The 20,105-nt window shown below is 39.2% G+C and overlaps 1 pseudogene; it reads left to right on the top strand.

Moving 5' to 3' along the window:
* LOC146611130 (deoxynucleoside triphosphate triphosphohydrolase SAMHD1-like) overlaps positions 1–17,546 on the top strand; it is a 33,549-nt pseudogene extending 16,003 nt beyond the window's left edge.
* The last annotated feature ends 2,559 nt before the right edge of the window (positions 17,547–20,105 follow it).

Raw genomic sequence — 20,105 nt, 5'->3', positions numbered from 1 at the left:
CTCCCCCAGTTTAAATCCCAACTCAAAACCCATCTGTTCAAATCTGCATGTTCACTGTGAATCCACTGTTTGTTAATTTTATCTTGTGCTTTTGTTTTATTGTTCTTATTTTGTCATTGTTCTATCATGTGTTTTATCCTATTGTAAAGTGTCCTTGGGTGCTCATAAATAAAATGTATTATTATTATTAACATGACAGAGTTTCTTCACAGCTGGCGGGTGTTATGATGGTACTGATAGGGAACTTTTTTAACTCATGAGGTTCGTTAGTAGAGTTGCCAACCGTCCTGTATTCAGAGAAAATATTACGCATTTTATATTGAGGTGAGAAGGAACACAGTTTGTCCCATACTTGAGTTAGGATGGAAAAAGACACAAAGCTGGAGTTATTCTGCATCTTTATGCTGTCAGCTGCCTCTTCTTCTCTCATTCTCTCCCCTCCCTCTCCTGTTGCTACTTCAATCATGAAACTGATCACTGATCAGCTGATCGTCTTTTCTCTCTTGCCTGTTTATCTCCCACATTGTGCCGAAAGAGGAAACCAGCCGATGTCGCACTAAACAACAGCAGCACGTTTGAGCTTGATCAGCTTTTGTTAGAATTTATTTAATATTAATTTCTAGGATCAGCTGATGTTTGCTGGAGCCACAGCTGTAAAAGCTGCTGGTCATGATATCGGTTTGGATATCTGGTGAGAGGGAAACATGAAGATGAAAGCAAGAGATGTCCTTACTGAATCATCAGAGCTGAACAGGTGATGAAAACAGGTTTACCTTTTAGGTGACATGAATGAGTTGAAGGGAAGTTATGAACTGTTTCTGAGAGACAACTAACACCAGAATCCGTTTTTTAGGGAGCTGACAGCTGGTAACTGTGCAGGGGCAGGTCTAGTAAAGTTTTGCCAGGGGGCAAGGGAAAGTGGGGCACAAAGAAATACTTTTCTTTCTTATTCTCATTTAAAATTTCTAGCTTTTAATAAATAATGATCTGAATCTTACAAATAAAGTTTTGGTCTGATGTAAAATGTATAGAGATCATGTGTGTACATCACTGTCACAGCAGTGTTTGTTTTCATTCAAAGGCTTTATGGCTTTTTCTATAATATCTGGTGGGCTAGTCTCTAGTCAAAATGCCTGCGCTGATTTTATGTCCCAGTCTAGCCCTGCTCTCAGGCTAAGAGCAGTCTTATATGACACCTCAGGTGTAAGGATGCTCTTGAGGCTCTTAAGGTCAATGAATTGTAGTGATGGGATTTCCGGCTCTTTTTAGAGCACTAAAAAGAGCCGGCTCTTTTGGCTCCCAACCGGCTCTTCAGGTTGTTTTGTTGCTTTAATTTATTATTAACAACAATATAAAATTATACACAAAAGGAATTACTAATGTAAAAAAACGTGGTTTATTTATATATGTTTATATATAAATATATACGGTGGCCCCTAGAGACAAAGCACATACAAATTCCAAAGCACATTTCTAGCTTTAACTGAACTTCCAAAACAGAGCTACCTAGATCACTTAAATTACACAATTGAAAGCATATGTGTATGGTTTGTGTATTTATACACAAGCACTCATATATATTCAAATAATTTAAAAAAAAAAAAAAAAAAAGGTAATTTACCTGTTACTACCACACACCAAATCTGGTTGTTGGTGCTTCCTGGCTTGTGTAGCCACTAGGTAACAAAAGCTCAACACTGTGCCTAGCATCCTAAAGCACTTCTGTTGTGTTTTTTACGTGCCTTGGGGTTTTTTACATGCTTCGGGGTTTGTAGATGCTTTGTCTGTAGCGGCTTTTCGTTTCGTTCACGACCGACACATCATTAATGAATTGACAGGAATACCAGAGGAGGAAAACATCAGCCACTGGCGGTGAATCACTTTGAATTCAGCTATTGTACATTGGCTTTGTAAAGCAAAGTGGGACAGTATTTTAAATGTTTAAAAAAAGCAATATTTGCATGCTTGGTTTTTTCACTTTAACCTGCCCTCAATAAACACACACCTGTGTATTCTTGCAGCATGAGGCTGCCTCTATTAAAATGTTTGATCACCTACTGGAGAACACAGATGGCCTGAAGGACATGATGAAAAGGTTTGGACTAAACTTGGAAGGCGACAATGAAAATGACGTGGATTTCATTAAGGAACTGATTGAAGGACCTCAAAAGGTCAGTTGGGTGAATTAAGTATCATCTTTGCTACAGAAATCAGTGTCTAATGTTTCTCATCTGGCTTTGTCTCCACAGTGGGCGTATAAAGGTCGAAAAGAGAAAAAATCCTTTCTCTATGAAATTGTGTCAAACAAGGAAACCGGGATTGATGTTGACAAGTTTGACTACACTGCCAGGTAAAGCTTCCTTTACAAAAGACAAATTCCCTTTTCGATATGATATTAAAAAGTACTTATATATTTCTTTTTCTCTCTCTCATCTCAGGGACTGCAAACAACTGGGCATTCCAAACAGCTTTGACCATCAGCGCTTCATGATGTTTGCTGGGATCTGCTGTGATGAGAATGGGCGGAAACACATTTGCTCTAGAGACAAGGTGCTGATCTCTGCTTTTTTTAAAATTAATTTTTCAGGAAAATGTATTTTGAGTGGCTATAACTAAACTTCGCTGTCAACAGGAATTGGAAAATCTGTATGAGATATTCCATACAAGGCTCTCTATCCAGAGAAGAGCCTGCCAGCACAAGATAAAAATGGCTGTAGAAATTATGTGAGTACCTACGGTTCCATTTTTAATACTACACAAAATTTTGCTTTATCTACAGTTGTGCCCCTGAAGTCATATGTTTGGTCATTATATATCCAGGATCAGAGATGCCCTCTTACTTGTTGATGACCACCCAGACTTCAAAATGAAAAATTCAGAAGGGACAATGGTTTCTCTCTCCAAAGCCAAAGATGACATGGAGTCATACATAAAACTGACAGGTAGTGGTTTCAATCTGTGTTGTGGAAAAATTATACATTCAGTTTATTTCAGATAAACCATCTTCAAATACAGATATAGATTGTTAAAGATTACAGATAACACTCAAATAGAACTATGTTCCTTTTGACTGACACTATTGAATTCATTTATCTGTACGTTTATTTAAACTACTCTTATCTGCAGGGGGTCTTTACTAGGGATGGGTATCGTTTAGGTTTTATCCGATACCGGTGCCAAAGCAGTACTTATGAAACGGTGTCTGTGCTTAACCGGTGCTTAAAGAATGCAGAAAACAAACTTTGTCCAAAAACCTCTCATGTTGAGCTGTTTTTTTGTAAAAAAGATAACAATGTTAGCCTTTTCTGCAGCTATAGGGCATATATGGTATCACTCTTGGGTGGAAGCAGTGCTTAAACAATAGAAAAAACACAAACTTTGTCCAAAAACCTCTGATGTTTAGCTGTTTTCCACTTTTTCTTTGGTCTTTTTAGCCTTTTTGGCCAGGGTGAAGGGAGTATCTGCCATCAAACAAGAAGACAGCCACATGCAACTACGACGCTGTTTGCTAGTTCTCCTTACATGCATTAATTTAATAACATGGTTAGCCTACTCAACGTAAATTACACACGAACAACATTAAGCTACTCGCCCAGAGAAGAACGGCGAAGAACAGGGCTGGGGGATGTTGCTAATTCCAGGTCCGATAACAGGCACCACACCCACAGTAGATTTGCCGGTGTGAGGTCTCGCAGCAAGCTATCAAATACAGTGCATTTCTCGGCTTTTAACAAAATGCTATACATCGCCAGGTTCGTCGTCAGATTCGAGGTGTTACCTACTTTGACAGTATCACAGTATCACCTTAAAGCATTTATTGCAGGCTGCTGAGTTTGCATATTTTGCTGTGAAGTACAGCCAGACTTTTGACCGCTTCGCCTTGGGCATTTTTAATCTGTAGCTCTGCTCTAAAAGACGTACATACCTGGGCCCGCCTACTATCCTTGCTAAGGTAAAATGATTGGCTAAAATCCAAAGTGTATAAAATCTCAGGAAAAAAAGCACCAAAATAAAGCACCAAACTGTGCATCATGGCACCGGATACCGGTACCCATCCCTAGTCTTTACTATGTCCATTATATTTAGTAATTTTTCTTATAATAATCCAGTTAGGTTATTTTGTGGTCAGATTTATGTAAAATTTTCTAACAAATTCTGACAAATTCTTGAGCTGTTTCGTGTTTAAACTGACTTATTTTATCTGTTTACTTTGTAGATCATGTGATTGAAAGAATACTCCACCCCAAGGAAGAAACAAATAAATCTTCCTCCACGGACAAAGACGAAGAGGAAGAAAAGAAGAAGAAAAAAAAGAAATTGATGAAGGCAACAAAGATTCTAAAGAGGGTAGTGACACGGGACCTGTACCGCTGTGTGGGTCAAGCCAGGGTATGCAATTTTTATGTGCCTTTACTACAAGTCAAGTATGTGCATATTTCTATCACAAAAATAACCCTGATAAATGTATCCCAATCGCCATATCAAAGTTGAGAACTACAGTTTTTATTTCCATGTGCTGTGTGTTCTTTTTCATGCATCTCCATCAGACAAATTTGGCTGTGTAATATGTCCTTTTTATGTTGCTGTCCCTGATTTTTCTGATGGGATATTTAGGGTTTACTAGAAAATCCATGAATACAAGGAAAAGAAAGAGAAGTTTACAGAACCATTTACATTTGGACAAAGGCCAGAATACAAAGAAATCGCTGCATATACCAAAAAAGCGATGTGCATGTAGACATAGTCTAAATCATCATCAGATGATGAAGCAGTGGCTCTTACTCTCAGACATGCCTGGGTTTGTTTCGTGCAGTCTTGTATTTTTCAATGATTTATCAATAAAACCTACAATATTATTTTCCTTAGTTGAACCTGAGCAAGCATGCAAGCCAGTTGAAAGGAAAAACTAATAAAGTCACAAAATCAGTTGTTAAAGCGAGCTGGGTCACCAACAGCAAGAGGATCCAAATGTTGGACTCCTAACACAACATAATGAATGAAAAGAGGCCGCTTTATTGCTGGATATGCAGAGCACAAGCTAAATACAAAATTCGGAAACTACAAACTTAAACTTGGAACAGGGAGTGATGAGGGAACTGAGGAGCCAGAAAAAACACACAGTGAAATGACAATGGGCAGAGGGAATCAGAGGGCTTAAATACACAAAGGATAACAAGGAAATGAGACACAGGAGGGTAACACAGCTGGGACTACTCATACACAACGACGGGGAGGAAGAAAAACTAAATACACTAAACACGGATGAGACTGTCAAAATAAAAAACAGGAAACCGAAGACACACACTAAGACACGGGCTGACTGAACATATGTAACAGGGCGCAAGAGACATGACTGGGAAACAGCTGAAACAAACACAGATGCAGAACTAAACATGCATGAGACACATGACAGACTACACATGAGACATGGACACAGGGAAGAATAATATAAAATCAAAGAATATTAGTTAAACAAAACATAAATACTGGGTCTAAGGAGCTTGTAAAGCGTCTGGACTTTTTTAAGTTGCTTGAAGACGTTTCACCTCTCATCCGAGAAGCTTCTTCAGTTCTAAGGTCAAATGGCGGAAAGTCCCAGATTTAAACCCAGTGGGAGTAACCCCCCAAAGAGGGATAAAAGGACCCCCTGATGATCCTCTACCTAATCACACGAGCCAAGGTGTGAAAACGGGTGTGGGTGACAATCAGCCAGGGTTTCGGGTGAGCTCATTGTGAAACCTGGCTCCACCCTATCACAGTGGACATAAATGGTCCACTGTGAGCGATCATCTTTGAACAGAGGTGGTGGCTTACGACACCAACTGTCTGCCATCTATAATCCAGTTTTGAGTTCCCTTCCCAGACGCCTTTACTCCCACTTACATCCTGGGCCATCTGACCTCAGGAAATCGCATGATGGCAAAATTCTGTTTGAAATAGAGAAATTGAGTAAAAATACATTATCTTAAAAATTTTGGTTTCATGTGATTGTGCTTTCTGTGTAATTTCTGCACTGAATAAATCATTTTTTCTTTCCACTTTTTCTCAATTCAAGAAAAACAAAGAAACATGGAAGGTAAGAAAGAGAACAGATTAACACAATAATAATAATAATAATAATAATAACACATGTTCTCTCCTCCATCCTTCAGGAATTGAAGGAAAGTTTAAAAACAAAACTGGTTCAAAAGTTTCCTAATGACAGGGAAGACAGGGATGACAGGGAAGACAATTTTGAAGTTATTGTAAGTTTTATTAAGCCACCAAACTTTTCTTAATATATTCAATTTATTTAAAATATATGTCAAACCTAGGCAATTATTTACATGTAAATATAAATACAGGTTTCTCTGTAACATTTGATTTTAGGATGTCCCTTTTGACTATGGGATGAAAAATAAGGACCCCCTCAGAAAAGCATATTTCTATCGCAAGTATAACCCAGATAAAGGAGAACCAATCCCCAAATCAAAGGTGAGAACTCCATCCTTTATTTCCATTAACTGTGTGTTCTTTTTCTTGGTATCTCCATAAGACAACGTTGGCTGTTTATTATGTGATTTTATGTTGCTGTTTCTGATTTCAGGTGTCCAGGCTTCTCTTAGATAGTTTTTCTGACGAGATGTTCCGGGTTTATTGGAAGAACAATGAAAACCTACAAGGGGAAGAGAGAGAAGAGAAAGAAAAAGAAATCAAAGAAACCTTCAAAAAGTGGTGCAAGGACAATGGCCTTGAGGTACTACTTTATTCTATTTTATTGCATTGATTGGCATTATTGTAGCAAATCTACTTAGCCAGAAAAATGGACAGGACATCAGTTGTAGAAACGATAGTCTTTAAATGAGAAAATGTTTCTAGCTAAGCATGAGCACCATCTCAACTGCAACGGATTCTGGGAAATTCTGTCTTCTAATGATAATATGCATAAAGTGCTCTTTATTGGCAGCAAATTAAATCCATAATTAAATTAAATCTCAATAAATCTGTTGCTGGCAATAAAACACTTAAAAAAAATAACCTAAAACATGCTGTTATCAAATCAAATAGACTGCAGTAGTTACAACAGGCATTACTATATAATAAGCTAAATGATGCGTGTGCAAGCAGGAAAGCTGCAGTTAAAAACTGTCTATCTTGTTAAACACCTGAGATCATATTATACGGTGGCCCCTAGAGACAAAGCACATACAAACTCCAAAACACTTGCAAACTCCAAAACACATGCAAACTCCAAAACACGTACAAACTCCAAAACACTTGCAAACTCCAAAACATGTACAAACTCCAAAACATGTACAAACTCCAAAACACTTGCAAACTCCAAAACACGTACAAACTCCAAAACACTTGCAAAATCCAAAACACTTGCAAACTCCAAAACACGTACAAACTCCAAAACACTTGCAAACTCCAAAACACTTGCAAACTCCAAAACATGTACAAACTCCAAAACATGTACAAACTCCAAAACACTTGCAAACTCCAAAACACGTACAAACTCCAAAACACTTGCAAAATCCAAAACACTTGCAAACTCCAAAACACGTACAAACTCCAAAACACTTGCAAACTCCAAAACACATGCAAACTCCAAAGCACATGCAAACCCCAAAACACATGCAAATTCCAAAACACAACGGAAGTGCTCCAGGACGCTAGGGGCAGTGTTGAGCTCGATTTGCAAAATAAACGGCAAATTTGTCTGTATGGGACGGTCTAGTCTCCGTCGCGCTTCCCAGGTTGCCTAGCAACCATGATACTAACCGCTGGAAACGTGTCATACAACTTTGTTTGACAGAAATGAAGAAGAACATATTTTGTTCATTTGTTTGTTTGTTTCTACAAGAGCTTTGTGTGATTTGATAAGTATCTGAGGCTGAGACCACAGGACTGTAAAACATGATTTTTGGGCTTAATTTCTGTACTGAACAGTCATTTAAGATTAGTTAGTATATAACAATTAGCTAATGTTGTTCATGAGACTAAAGTCATATCACTTTGGTAATGTAAATATAATATGGCCAATATTATAGTTATTATATTAATCATTATTAGCTATTACAGCAGTGAACATGAACTCTGTGTCAAATACTGAGCTTCAGTACAGATTCAAGTTGCAGTTATTTATATGTCTTATCACCTTAAATCTTCACTCAAAGACAAGTATCTTTGACAGTGCATATATAGATATATCATATATAAGAGACAAATGTTGTTCCTTCAGTATGTTGGCATTACTAAATTTGGCTTATTGCTTACTTATATTTATAAGAAGAAAATGTACAAGCTGTGATAACTGTTTCTGATAAAATGAAGAGTAGACTGATATATTAAATATTCCTTTATTGGGTGTGAAAATCAGACCATGTCATAACTGCTTTAAGTCATACAGAATAGATATCAGAGCCTTAAACAGGCTGACTTCTGCTAAATGGGTCAAACTGGGCAGAAAGTCTACAAACACATAACATCCTTACAGAATATGATGTAACACTATAGATCAACTTACCTCAGAATATATAAAGCATATAAACAATTACAGCAATATGATGCAACAAACACAGCAGTACTAATAATCCAAAATACTCGAAGCTTCATAGAACTGTGTTAAGAAGTATACTCTAAAACACTTCTTCAGTAAAGACTCAGAGAAGAGAAACACACAGAACTTCTTGCTAGCAAGGGCAGCCTCCAGACTGAGACTCGCACTGAGAAACTGCCCCGGTCTTTATTTATACTTCAGTGGGTGCGTGTGTGTGTGTGTGTGTGTGTGTGTGTGTGTGTGTGTGTGTGTGTGTGTGTGTGTGTGTGTGTGTGGTCCTGCTGATCAAAGGGTCATATAACATGACAGCACAAAAGGAACATCCTTGGTCAGGAAGAGGGTAGTCTCCCCCTCACCCTAGATGGTTCACCCTAGATAACACAGTGAGGAAGTCCAGCAGTTCATCTAAACAAAAGGCACTTAGACTAAAACAGACATAGCTACGTTAAAACAATAAAACAAGGTACGACCTCTTCCTATGCTCCCAGGATGTGGGGGTGGACGTTAGAACACCTTGAAGTGTTACAGGCCCCCTAGGATGAGACATTCTTTCAATATGCCACCAACTATATACTTCTACACACAAATGATTACATGCAGCATTCTACCATATGCAAACTTATATCATTAAAAGATTATACTGACTACTAAGTACAATTTTCCTATTAACAAACTGAAACAAACATTTATTTTTAGGTCCATTCTGCTGCTGATACATACTTTAGGTTTCTGAACATTAAACTTGTTGCTGCCTTTCATAGTGTGTAACTTGAAGGCCTTGAGTATTTTCTCCCACACTGAAAACACTGGAATGATAACATTATTTGAACATTACCTAATAAGACTGATTCAGGACAGACAATTAGTTATGTTAAACTTTCCTAGCAGTCCTTCACAAACAGGGAACAGTCTGTCTATTCTCTCCATCTGTCAGCTGCTGCTGGCGCTTCCTCCTCCTCTTCCTCACACACTGCTGAGTTTGTCCTGGTGGATCATCAGGGGTGCAAAGCCTCACAGATGATGTGCAGCAATGGGTCCCTCAGTCTGTCCTCACTCTGGACACTTGCAGTTGTCACACATGGAAATCAAATGTGTGATAAGCTGCAGGATTCAAACACAAGTGTAACTTATAAATACATGTTCATACTTATATTACACAATCAGAGAGAAAGAAAAAGAGAGAGAGTGCAGGACAGACAGACAGGTGACAGTCTCAGGTGTACACACTGCTACAAAACAGCACAAAAGAAGGAGGATTGTGTTATTATGAAACAAGAAGAGTTCCCAGATGGTACAGTGGACACATGTGTGACTGCTGTGATTAAAGCATCTTTCTTCAGCCTAACGAGTGAACCGTCAGCTCGTTCAAACACATGTTAAAGTCCGTTTGGCTCGACACCACCGAACAGAGGCAGCAATATAACATAGCTAACATTAACAGTGCAGTGAATCCTGCTTGTGCCGTGATATTCAGGACTACAAACCGAGCAGCATCACTGACTTTCAGCTTGTTGTGTTTGTGGATATATGACTGACTTTAATTATACATAAAATCATCACATTCTCTGTAAGATTAAAGTCAACTATTGAACGGCGTATATTTTGAAGTAAAGGCTTTAAAACCAAGTTAGTACAAACATCGCTAATGTCACATAACTTTGCCGACATGTGGCCAACAGTAATGTTTTAATGTTCTTCATTATAAAAACATTCGCGCATAAATAAGTGACATAATATTCAGTACTTACTTCTGAAAGTTTACTCTTCCTCCGCTCCGCTTCCGCCGTTTTTTTCGGCAAAATTATCCACACCACCACCGCGCTATGAAATCTGGGATATGTTGGGCCATGAAGGCTACACCGACCCATCCTTAAAATTCAGGGAAATTAAGGACGCATTTGAGGGCCGCATTTCGAGCAGCCTTTGAATTGGGAAAGCCTTCGTCGTGTCACTGTGACGTAATCGGCCTTAAAATGCGGCCTTTAAGGCTGCAGACCCTGAATTGGGATACACTCCAAATCCGGTCATTGGTACTTCCTGGCTTGTGTAGTTACTAGGTAACAAAAGCTCAACACTGCCCCTAGCGTCCTGGAGCACTTCCGTTGTGTTTTGGGGTTTGCATGTGTTTTGGATTTTGCAAGTGTTTTGGAGTTTGCAAGTGTTTTGGAGTTTGCAAGTGTTTTGGAGTTTTTACGTGCTTTGTCTCTAGGGGCCACCGTAATATTACACTTCATAACTCTGACATCTTGGTGGGACTCATAAGCTTTATTTATATTTTTTATTAAATACAGATTGTAGAAGAGAGATGATGACGATGACACCAACACCAGTGCTACTAGTCAAGCAACTCCAGGAAATGAACTGTCGATCTGAACATGTGAAAGATTCAGATATCATGTTTTTGGGTGACTGTAGGGACTGTAGGGATTTTTATATTTGTAATGTAGTTGGTTTGAATCAATTAATGTAGTTTGGGTATTTTAAATGTTTAAATGTTAAATGTTATCCATTTCTGATTTAAATCTTTACAATATGATTTAGTCTAGATATGAAATGTTATCAGAATGCACATTTTCAGTAGAATCAAACTAAATAGGTCAATACTGGTTTCAGTTCAGGCAGTTTTGGATACTGTTGTGAATTCCTCATTGTGGGAAAATGTTTTATTTATCATATCATCCCTAAATTAATCCCCAGATTTTTTTCTTGTTCCAATTTGTTTACTTCTAATTTCTGGTAAATTTAAAATAAAGCTCTTTTTCTCTTGTGTTTTGTGTCATCGTGATCTTACAGCTCTTTCAACATAACATGTATCACATTGTCCATCCCTCGGGGGCTGCTGCCTGAAAAAGGTAACCAGAATGCAAAACCCCAGCACAGAATTATATCTTCATTCTCAATTTTTAAACTATATCATATAGTTAAATTAATTAAAGTCAAAGTAAAAAATTTACACTTTACAAAGTTGCAAGTAATCCATTATATTTTTCAGTAATGCAGTAACACCTTACTGTACTAAATTCAGTAGTTACATTAATTTTAATTATGTTGTTAACTGAGGAACTTTACTAACACAAGTATCTGAACGACAAGTGGATATAAAGGAAAAAACCTCAGACCAACATCCTTTTTCTTCATGTGTACTTGTGCTACAATTAGCTGATTTCAGTTGATTTGTGGGGAAAAAGAAAATGCTGGAGCAGTCTACAGCAGCAATATGGAATTGTTTTTTTTATTGCACAACTTTTATAATCCCTCTTGACCTTTACGACCACTTTATGAGTAATTTTTTAAACTTGAATATACATACAAATTAGTGATGGGATTTCTGGCTCTTTTTAGAGAAGCGTCTCTTTCAGCTCGGCTCACTAAAAACAGCCGGCTCTTTTGGCTCCCAACCGGCTCTTCAGGTTGTTTTGTTGCTTTAATAAATTTATTATTAACAATAATATAAAATTATGCACAAAAGGAACTACTAATGTAAAAAAAAAAGTGGTTTATATATATATATATATATATATATATATATATATATATATATATATATATATATATATATATATATATATATATATATGTTTATATATACAGTGGCTTGCAAAAGTATTCGGCCCCCTTTAACTTTTCCACATTTCGCCACATTACAGCCACAAACATGAATCAATTTTACTGGAATTCCACGTGAAAGACCAATACAAAGTGGTGTACACGTGAGAAGTGGAACGAAAATCATACATGATTCCAAACATTTTTTACAAATAAATAACTGCAAAGAGCTGCTCCATCTAATGTGGATGGAGCAGCTCTTTTCTAGAAATTGCTCATTTCTAGAAATATTGACAAATTTATTAAATGAATCAACACCCCCGAGTCATTCTAACTACCAGAAATCTCGAAGCACAGGCTGAGGGGGCGGTGTGGCAGCAATTTTTCACATCAGCCTATTAATTAACGAAAGACCAAGACAGACTTTTAATTCATTTGAAAGCCTGATGCTTAGCCTTGTCCGACCCAGCTGTAAAACTCAGAAACCAGTCTTATTTGTATTAAATTCCATTCTTTCAATTCTTTTGGCAGTGTCGGGATGAGAATATTATTTTACTGTTACTATTCATAACCATTATTATTACTGTTGCATCATCATTAGCATTTCATTAGAGCATTTATTGAAACTGTTGATGTTACATTAAAGTCTGTATTTAAGGTGTGAGCATAATTACAAAGCATATTTACATGATAATCTTTCATTGCAGGTGCAACTGTAATCATCTTATACACATTGCATTTTTGTGCTCATTAAAGAGTTGAAGCTCGGTCAAGTTAATTAATGGTTTGAAGCTACGGCCGACCCAGGTGGGTCAAAACTGAAAAAATTATTTTTTATTTTACATATCCGGAAATGGAGAACTGCAGCACGAGCACGCATCCACAGTTCTGAAAAAATCACAAGGTGAATGTGTATATGTTCGGCTACGTCACCCGCTAAGTTTCGATCAAAACAACTCCTTATATGGTAGCAGTTCCTCTTTCTTTGTGTCTTACTTCTTGTGCAGCTCTGCACTAAACTTCCCCTTTTCTTTACTTCTCCTTTCTAAAGTCTGTTGCCAGGGCAACTTGTCACCCTCTGACCTAGTTCTTTGTCACCTCTGGGCCTGGTTTATAAAGGCCTCTATTATTAAAATACATAAAATGGTAAATGGCTCATATTTGTATATCGCTTTACTGGTCCCTAAGGACCCCAAAGCGCTTTACACTACACTTTGGGGTGGCTGTAGCTCAGGTGGCAGAGCAGGTCAGCCACTAATCAGAAGGTCAGTGGTTCGATCCCAGCCAGGAGGCTGCATGCCAAATATCCTTGGGCAAGATACTAACCCCATGTTTGCCTACTGGTGGTGGGCAAACAGTATCAGAAAAGTATCAGAGGGCCCGGTGGCGCCAGTGTCCGGCAGCCTCGCCTCTGTCAGGGCAGCTGTGGCTGCAATGTAGCTTGCCATCACCAGTGTGTGAATGTGTGTGTGAATGACTGAATGTAGTGTAAAGCGCTTTGGGGTCCTTAGGGACTGAGTAAAGCGCTATACAAATGCAGGCCATTTACCATTTACACTTCATTCACCCATTCACACACTGGAGATGGCAAGCTACATTGCAGCCACAGCTGCCCTGGGGCGCACTGACAGAGGCGAGGCTGCCGGACATGATGCCACCGGGCCCTCTGACCACCACCAGTAGGCAACGGGTCAAGTCTCTTGCCCAAGGACACAACGACCGAGACTGTCGGAGCTGGGGCTCGAACCGGCAACCTTCTGATTACAAGACGAACTCCCGAGTCTTGAGCCACGATCGCCGAAGAGTACATAAAAATACATAAAACAATATAATGAGCAAATAAGCATTAAGAATATATATTTAAATCCCAACACATGTTATCATCTATCGTCCACCTGGGCCTTACACAGAGTTTCTGTCTGATTTCTCAGACTTTTTATCTGATTAAGTTCTGAGCTCAGATAAAATAATTATTGTGGGTGATTTTAACATTCATGTAGATGCGAAAAATGACAGCCTCAACATGGCATTTACAGTGGGGCAAAAAAGTATTTAGTCAGCCACCGATTGTGCAAGTTCCCCCACTTAAAATGATGACAGAGGTCAGTAATTTGCACCAGAGGTACACGTCAACTGTGAGAGACAGAATGTGAAAAAAAAATCCATGAATCCACATGGTAGGATTTGTAAAGAATTTATTCGTAAATCAGGGTGGCAAATAAGTATTTGGTCACCTCAAACATGGAAAATCTCTGGCTCTCACAGACCTGTAACGTCTTCTGTAAGACGGTTTTCTGTCCCCCACTCGTTACCTGTATGAATGGCACCTGTTTGAACTCATCATCTGTATAAAAGACACCTGTCCACAGCCTCAAACAGTCAGACTCCAAACTCCGCCATGGCCAAGACCAACGAGCTCTCGAAGGACACCAGGAAAAGTATTGTAGACCTGCACCAGACTGGGAAGAGTGAATCTACAATAGGCAAGCAGCTTGGTGTGAAGAAATCAACTGTGGGAGCAATCATCAGAAAATGGAAGACATACAAGACCACTGATAATCTCCCACGATCTGGGGCTCCACGCAAGATCTCATCCCGTGGGGTCAAAATGATCATGAGAACGGTGAGCAAAGATCCCAGAACCACACGGGGGGACCTGGTGAATGACCTGCAGAGAGCTGGGACCAAAGTAACAAAGGTCACCATCAGTAACACACTAAAACGGCAGGGAATCAAATCCCGCAGTGCCAGACGTGTTCCGCTGCTGAAGCCAGTGCATGTCCAGGCCCGTCTGAAGTTTGCCAGAGAGCACATGGATGATACAGCAGAGGATTGGGAGAATGTCATGTGGTCAGATGAAACCAAAGTAGAACTTTTTGGTATAAACTCAACTCGTCGTGTTTGGAGGACGAAGAATACTGAGTTGCATCCCAAGAACACCATACCTACTGTGAAGCATGGGGGTGGAAACATCATGCTATGGGGCTGTTTTTCTGCCAAGGGGACAGGACGACTGATCCGTGTTAAGGACAGAATGAATGGGGCCATGTATCGTGAGATTTTCAGCCAAAACCTCCTTCCATCAGTGAGAACTTTGAAGATGAAACGCAGCTGGGTCTTCCAACATGACAATGATCCAAAACACACCGCCCGGGCAACAAAGGAGTGGCTCCGTAAGAAGCATTTGAAAGTCCTGAAGTGGCCTAGCCAGTCTCCAGACCTCAACCCCATAGAAAATCTGTGGCGGGAGTTGAAAGTCCGTGTTGCTCGGCGACAGCCCCAAAACATCACTGCTCTCGAGAAGATCTGCATGGAGGAATGGGCCAAAATACCAGCTACTGTGTGTGCAAACCTGGTAAAGACCTATAGTAAACGTTTGACCTCTGTTATTGCCAACAAAGGTTATGTTACAAAGTATTGAGTTGTATTTTTGTTATTGACCAAATACTTATTTGCCACCCTGATTTACGAATAAATTCTTTACAAATCCTACCATGTGAATTCATGGATTTTTTTTTTCACATTCTGTCTCTCACAGTTGATGTGTACCTCCGGTGCAAATTACTGACCTCTGTCATCATTTTAAGTGGGGGAACTTGCACAATCGGTGGCTGACTAAATACTTTTTTTGCCCCACTGTAATCTGTTATTAGACTCAATTGGCTTCTCTCAAAATGTAAAAGGACCCACCCACCACTTTAATCACACTTCAGATCTTGTTTTAACATATGGAATAGAAACTGAACATTTAACAGTGTTTCCTGAAAACCCTCTCCTGTCTGATCATTTCCTGATGACATTTACATTTACAATAATTGATTACACAGCAGTGGGGAGTAGACTTTGTCACAGTAGATGTCTTTCTGAAAGTGCTGTAACTAAGTTTAAGAATATAATCCACAAACTGTTATCATCTTCAATGCACTGTACCAACATAGAGCAGAGCAGCTACCTGAACGCTACTCCAACAGAGGTCGATTATCTTGTTAATAATTTTACCTCCTCACTGCGTACGACTCTGGATACTGTAGCTCCTGTGAAAATTAAGGCCTCAAATCAGAAGCACCTGACTCCATGGTATAATTCTCAAACACGTAGCCTAAAGCAGATGACTCGTAAGCTGGAGAGGAAATGGCGTGTCACAAATTTATAGGATCATCATTTAGCCTGGAGAAATAGTTTGCTGCTTTATAAAAAAGTCCTCTGCAAAGCCAGAACATCTTACTGTAAAAATCAAAAGTTGATCCTTTGTATTTAGAAAGACTTAGAAGAGGAGAAGTAAACATGAGAAAGTCTGAGATGTAGAAGCTGAAGAGTGATTAGACAGGTGAGACAAAGAAAGCTGTGAGTAAGAGGATGCACATACTCGAAACAACAACTCTCCTGCCATGAAAAAAAAACAGAGCTAACTCCTTACAGATGAAGGAGCTCACCAACTGAAGGGAAGATCACCAGTGAAAGGGGAGCAGGCCAAGAGCCTGTGGAGAAGAGCAACACTTGCACTGCGAAGGCCTATGTCACTGATCAGGCCTGCACAAAGGTGGAGAGGAGGAGTCAGCCAGATGACGACATATATTGCTTGACATGCATAAAAACCCAGGAACTCCAGAGAGGAGCGTCCAAGGGAAGATCCACAACTCATGAAACTGAGTGTCCTCGAGTCCAATGAAAGACTGCATCTGCAGAGGGCTGGAAAAGTGTATTAAATCCCACTTTTAGTCAGCTGACATATTCATCAGGGATGTTCTCTGTGTGGATGTTCCTGGAGAACTCCAAGAGGAATGTGGGCAGCACCATAACAACAAAGAATTTACTGCCAAGAGAAATCTTCAGTACATGGACTGTGACTGATACCAGAGTACCTAACTATCCATGATATCTGCAGTGAACAACATGAAGAAGCTGCATCAGTAATTCTCCCAACAAACTAATAAGTTTAAAGCCCTGGGCTCCACTCCTTGTGTTACTATCCCAGTAGGAAAAGACCACATGAAGGCATTAGATAGTAGATAAAAATATATTCATTACTAACACTCTTACATTAGAATATTAATGAAGGTTAGGAAAGTTTAATACATAAAGGGTGCAGACATGACTCTCAATGACACTAGAACAGATACACAAAGATTATTAGAACCCCAGTAGGGCATGGGACAGATAAGTAAACTTAGAGAAGTTATTAATCCAGGAATGACACCTTATGAGAATTGCATTATTGAAGGAATGAGACCTATACATGGGGATTTACTAAAAGCTGGGGTACTGATGAAAATCAGGATCCCTGGTAGCACGAAATGAGAAATTGAAACATCTGCTGTTTCTGACCCTGGTACACTGCTCTTGGGTATCCTCCTGACATGTATGTACCTGTGTGGGTGCAAATTTGTACATATGTGTGAATCTGTATGCAGATATGATAAATAATCTGTCTTATCTTTTTCAGTGCGGCTACATATAGACCAGTGGCAGCTACCTCGGTTCCTGTATTGAAGTTAATAGTAAGATGCTAACTCTAAACGTGCAGCACTAAACTATCCACAGTGCTATAATTCAGTGTGTGAGCAATTGTAGTTCCTTTCAAAAGGAAGAAAAATACAGATGAATGCAGTGTGGAGGAGAAAGCAGCGAAAAATTCTGTCATAATCTTAAATGCATTGGCAAAGGGGGGTAACAAATAGCTTAGCAGAGCTAGATTGTTAACTCTCCCAAAGAATGAACCAAAAAAAAGAAAAAAACAACTTAGGAGAAAATCTAAATTATCAGATATTTTGGAGGGAAAGAGGCTAAAGCCTGATCCCCTATAAAAAAAAAAATGAGCAAACCTCAAATTAGAAAAATGGGGCATAAATTATCTTTCCTGTGTGTGGCAGGTGTGGGAATAAAGAAAATATTTTAGTGCTACATATAGCTTTCATTAATAGCATTGCATCAAAATGTTTATTAAAGCTACTGGTATTAGACTAAAACTTTTATTAAAGGTGCGGCTATAATTATTTTATACACACATTGCAGATTGTGCTCATGAAGAGTTGATGCTCAGTCTATTGAAGGTCTTAAGCTTCGTTTGGCGTGATGCCCCGACGATCTATTGTGTAGGTGACTTGGAGCAGCAGAAGGTTAAAAGGCATATACGCTTACAAACACAAATGATTTTAAAGATAGGCCAGGCCGAAGGCCTGGAGTTCACCTAGCTTTTAACTGCATTTGAGTTTGCCTAGTAACAAGTGACAGAAGAAGAGTCAAGAAAATTGTAAGTCCCCAGGGACCATCTGAAGGGTGAAACAAACTGCCATGTATGGAAGAATGTGATGAAAAGAGGAACTTCTCTGTCTGTTTTTAGCTTTCTAGTAATCATTAACTGTAACTGATGCATGTCATATTCTTATCTGACGCTTGAAGGGGCGGAACCCTGATATATTAAAAGCATTCTGAAGTGTATTTTTGGGCGGAGACCTATGCTGAGTGTGTTGCAGTGTAACTCTCCCCACGCGTGTGTTCAATAAAATCATTGTTTGACCAAACTCTTTTGGACCATTGTTGCTTTGTACTCATCCTCAATATTTGGAATTCGGGACACAGGGTCCAGTTGTCTGTGGATTGACATATTTAAATTACTCAAATGCATACTCTAGGAAAAACTGCAGAACTAAATGACTCTATCCTAGTTCTATTCTAGTTACAGAGTGCAGAGGTAGAGTTTGAAGCACTGAGGAGGGACATACAGTCTGACCAGGTACTTGGCAACCAAAAGGAAAGAGAAGAACATTTCATTGGTATGGGACAAACTGGGAAGATTAAGGTAAGGCAGTGTTAATGCAGCATGATTAAACCTCTATAGGGGAGCAACTAAATATGAAGAACTAAACCAAATTTACAAACTGTTGAAGTAGACCTTTTACCCTGCAGTTAGAACTGTTTGTTTTTCAGGAGGTCTCAGTGTTCATCATGGCCATCCAGGTGTATTGTAAACATAATACCAATTACATGTATTACTTACAGTCCAAAATTTACTATCACTCAAGTTAAGGAAAATGGGGTGTGAAGTAATTGTCTGCCTCAGAGTCCACTGCCCGGATATGTAACAGGGTACAATTAGGGATTTTTTTTTATGATTACTGTCTATGAACTGAAAATCCATGCATGGCTGAGTGTCATGGGCCTGAGTCTGCCGACTCAGTGTTTTATGTTTATTTATGCTTTTGTTCATTTTGAGTATGTATTCTGTTATGAATTGTCATTTGTTAGGTTTCTGTTCTGTGCTTGCCCTGGGGTCCGTTCTTCGTACCTCGCTTACTACATCCAAGATCAAATGACACATCCAAGACCAAATCATCGCGCTAACTCTGAGCTCGCTATTCCGGTTCCCCGAACACACCTGTTGTTGACGATTAGTATAGCTGAATGAAGTAATGTGAGATCACTGGGTGGCCCAACAGGGGCTATGCATCGATAGTAGAAACATTGATCGGCAACCCTTTGATTGGTCGGCGAAAATGTCGAAGGAGCGCGCTCGGTATTTTTCGGCAGCAGAGCAAGAACTCTTGAGTGAGGGATTTCAGGAGTTTCAGAGTTTAATCAGAACGCAAGGGAACACTGCAAAGGCTGCAAAAGCAAGGAGAGAGGGCTGGCAGAAAGTTGCTGACAAATTAAACTCGTAAGTAATTTAATAATAACAATAATAATGGAGTGGATTTATATAGCGCTTTTCAAGGCACCCAAAGCGCATGACAATGCCACTATTCATTCACTCTCACATTCACACACTGGTGGAGGCAGCTACGGTTGTAGCCACAGCTGCCCTGGGGCAGACTGACAGAAGCCAGGCTGCCATATCGCGCCATCGGCCCCTCTGGCCAACACCAGTAGGCGGTAGGGTAAATTTATTATATTACACTATATTATCCAATATTATATTACATTATATTATATTATAATATGTTATATTATATCCCCTTTCACATTAGAGCTACAACAGGACCCACTAGAACATGGGAACAAGTAAAAGTGAAATATAAGA

This window comes from Diplotaxodon limnothrissa, linkage group LG20 (genome assembly GCF_057381915.1).
Source record: "Diplotaxodon limnothrissa isolate DT_005_m linkage group LG20, D_limnothrissa_male_GT1.1, whole genome shotgun sequence".
In the NCBI taxonomy this organism is placed as follows: Eukaryota; Metazoa; Chordata; class Actinopteri; order Cichliformes; family Cichlidae; genus Diplotaxodon; species Diplotaxodon limnothrissa.
The sequence above is the reverse complement of the archived record's forward strand: the minus strand, read 5'-3'. Positions and strand labels throughout refer to the sequence as shown.